Source organism: Nematolebias whitei, chromosome 14 (assembly GCF_014905685.2).
Source record: "Nematolebias whitei isolate Nwh7 chromosome 14, NemWhi1, whole genome shotgun sequence".
Taxonomy (NCBI): domain Eukaryota; kingdom Metazoa; phylum Chordata; class Actinopteri; order Cyprinodontiformes; family Rivulidae; genus Nematolebias; species Nematolebias whitei.
The window spans coordinates 1,339,838-1,343,777 of NC_056511.1; the positions used below are offsets into that span (position 1 = coordinate 1,339,838).

Sequence of the window (3,940 nt, forward strand, 5' to 3'; positions counted from 1 at the left end):
CCTCTGGACATGTCCAAACCACTGTCCCTCCTCTGGACATGTCCAAATCACTGTCCCTCCTCTGGACATGTCCAAACCACTGTCCCTCCTCTGGACATGTCCAAACCATCTCAGTGTGTCCTCTCTAACTTTATATCCCAGGTGTTCAACCTGTGCTGTACCTCTGATGATCTCATTCCTGATCTTCTCCATCCTTGTCTCTCCTAAGAAGAACCTCAACATCTTCATTTCTGACACGTCCAGTTCTGTCTCCTGTCTTTTTGTCCATGTCTCTGTCTCCAGACCAGACAACATAGCTGGTCTCACCACTGTCTTGTAAACTTTTCCTTTGACCTTTGCTGACACCCTTTTGTCTCAAATCACTCCTGAAACTTTTCTCCATCACTCCATCCTGCCTGGACTCTCTTCTTCACCTCTTCACCACACTCCCCATGTTCCTGGACAGTGGACCCCAAGTCCTTGAAGTCCTGCACCTTTGTGACCTCTGCTCCTTGTAGCCTCACTGTTCCACCTCCTCCCTCAGCACCCTGTCAGATGTTTTTTCTAAATCCACAAAGACACAAAGGAGTTCTTTCTGACCCTCTCTGTTGTTCTCCATCATCATCCTCAAAGCAAAGATGGATCTGTGGAGCTCTTTCTCTTCATGAAACCATCCTGCTGCTCACAGAGAGTCACCTCTCGTCTAAGTCTAGTTTCCACAGCTCTCTCCCAGATCTTCATTGTGTGCCTCATCAAGTTAATTCCCCTGTAGTTGCTACAACTCTGTACATCATTGTTCTTAAAAATGGCCACCAGCACTTCTTCTCCATTCCTGAGGCATTTTCTCACCCTCAGGTATGTCATTGAATGAATGAACTTTATTTAAAAAGGGACAATGCACAACTCCAACATAAATGTCACCATTTGATGCGCTGTACCAGATTATAGCAAAAGCTAATTTGCATCTGCAGTCCCTTGACAAGTAAAAAAAAAGAAAAGAAAAGCAATGGATCTACAATGAATAATAAAATTAAACAGAAAGTATAACGCTATAAAATGCTTTCAAATCACGATACACAAAAACACACGTGCAGACTCAATGACTGGCACACAGTCTTACAGTTAATGTTTGCACACCTGAGCAGTTGTTTTTTCAAATTAAATTTGAAAACTCAAAGAGCTGCAGCTCCTCACACCATCATCACTGCGTTCCACTGATTAGTAGCTTTACAGAAAGAGCTGATTGCCCGTTAACAGTACGGCAAAATGGGATGACACATTTCTCCCAGATGAGATCCTCATGGATCGGATTGTCTCCAAGTGGTGAGTATACACAAAATCAGACAGCAGAGGGGGGGCCAAACCATCCATCCATCCATCCATTTTCTTTACCCGCTTCTTCCATTTTGGGTCACGGGGGTCGCTGGTGCCCATGTCCAGCAATCACTGTGCGAGGGGCGGGGGACACCCTGGACAGGTCTCCAGTCCATCACAGGGACACAGAGGGACAAACGAGACAAACAACCATTCACTCTCTCACTCACACCTAGGGACAATTTAGAGTTACCAATCAGTCTAACATGCATGTTTTTGGTCTGTGGGAGGAAACCGGAGCACCCGGAGAAAACCCACGCATGCACGGAGAGAACATGCAAACTCCACCCAGAAAGGCCCCTGGACCGGGGTTTGAACCAGGGACCTGCTCGCTGAGAGGCAGCAGCTCTACCAGCTGTGCCACCGTGCTGCCATAAACAAGACAAAATTTACAAAATCTAACATTTTCAAAGCTCAAAAGCTTGTATTTCTCTAAAATCCTACAGTGGTGATGGTGCACTGGCTTTTTATCCAAAACTTTTAGAGTCTGTTGAAGAGGTCTTCAAACACCATCACCAGCCTGACCCCAGCAGGTGATCCAGTATGACATACGGGATCAAATCATGGCATGAATGTCTTACCTGCATCAAGTGAAAGACAATGTCTGATATATTTAAAATTTTTAAGATTTAGTTTAATGACTTTAGTCATATTCTTAACATGCTTCTTAAAATTCAGATTTGGATCAAGGGTCACCCCAAGATATTTAAATTCAGTGACTATGTCAGTTTTTTCCTCTTTAATGTAAATATCAGTACTATGAGATTGTACCATGGTTTTAGAAAAAAAACATACATTTGGTTTTCTTTACATTTAGAATCATACTTGACTGATCTAGACAACAGGTGATCCTTTGCAGAGCAGTTATCATTCAACCTTTATTTCTACAGGTAAATCCCATTGAGCCTCGAGGACTCATTTACAAGAGAGACCTGATTTAACAAAGAAAGATGACAACAATGGACAACAGCAACAACAATAAACAGTTATAAAAAGTCATACTGCAGGGTTTTTTTTTTGTTTGTTTTGTTTTTTTACAAATAGGATGGCTAAAAGGAAAAGGTAACAAAAAAACAGCTAGATTCTAAGGTGAATGTAGAAAACTAAAAACAGGAACATGTCAGCATTGGTCCCTGCCAGGAGTCCAACAGATTCTTAAAGCCACTTAGAGAGGTTAAAGGTCGAGAGCTTCAAAATCTTTTTGTAAGATATTCCAGTTTAGCAGATACTAAGTCAGTTGTTTTTGCATGTACATAGATCATAGTCTCATCAGCATACATCTGAAAATTCACATCAGCCCACGGTTCAGAAAGATCATTAATATTCAAGCTAAACAGTAAGGGACCCAACACTGATCCTTGTGGGACACCCATATTACACACAAATTACTTGACCATACATCACCAACCTTCACACATTGTCTCCTATTTAATAAATAGGAAGATAGCCAGACCAAGGCTCCAGGAAAAAAAATTAAATGGGAAACTTTTGATAATAAAACATGGTGATTAACCGTATCAAAAGCTTTACGCAAATCTAAAAATACAGCACCGACTACACCCCCTTTAACGAGCCAAGATTTAATTTGCTCTTTTAGGTACAGAGTAGCAGTCTCAGTCGAGTGGTTGGCTCCAAAACCAAACTGCATCCCATGTAAACCAAAATTGCTATGAAGGAATGCAGTGATTTGTTCAACAACAACCTTCTCTGCAGCCTTGGAGAACACTGGCAGGATGCTAACAGGCCTGTAATTGCCAGCTTCACTACGATCTCCAAAGTTAAGAACAGGTGTAACAATGGCACATTTCCAATCCTCTGGAAAGTGGCCTAGTTTAATAAAAGACAAATTAACTAAATGAGCAATAGGTTCAGACAAAATATCTTTAAATGACTTTAAAAACTTTGTATCAAGACGAAATGCATCTTTACATTTAGAATTTTTCAAGGAGCTAATGGTTTCTTTTATTTGCAATGCATTTGTTTCCTCCAGCTGAGCTCAAAGATTGGGCTTGTTGTATCTAATGGAAAAATACTTTGTGTCCTTGTTGAGAAAACTTTTCCCAGATCATAAACAGACTCAGAGAAAAATCTATTAAAAGCACAGGCAACTGCACGATGGGCAGCACGGTGGCACAACTGGTAGAGCTGCTGCCTCTCTGCAAGCAGGTCCCTGGTTCAAATCCCTGTCCGAGGGCCTTTCTGGGTGGAGTTTGCATGTTCTCTCCGTGCATGCGTGGGTTTTCTCCGGGTACTCCAGTTTCCTCCCACAGACCAAAAACATGCATGTTAGACTGATTGGTAACTCTAAATTGTCCCTAGGTGTGAGTGAGAGAGTGAATGGTTGTTTGTCTCTGTGTGTCTCTGTGATGGACTGGAGACCTGTTCATGTGTCCCTGTGATGGACTGGAGACCTGTCCATGTGTCCCTGTGATGGACTGGAGACCTGTCCATGTGTCCCTGTGATGGACTGGAGACCTGTCCATGTCAGAGTCAGAGTTTCTTTATTGTCATTCGCACCTCATGTGGTACATGTGGTGGAACGAAATTATGTACACAGGGTCCCAGTTACATCCAACAATAAAATGTC

The 3,940-nt window shown here is 42.3% G+C and overlaps 1 protein-coding gene across 1 annotated transcript in view; it reads right to left on the bottom strand.

Moving 5' to 3' along the window:
* Positions 1-3,940, bottom strand: part of ccdc65 (coiled-coil domain containing 65) — a 15,161-nt gene that overhangs the window by 3,290 nt on the left and 7,931 nt on the right. The window lies entirely within an intron of this gene.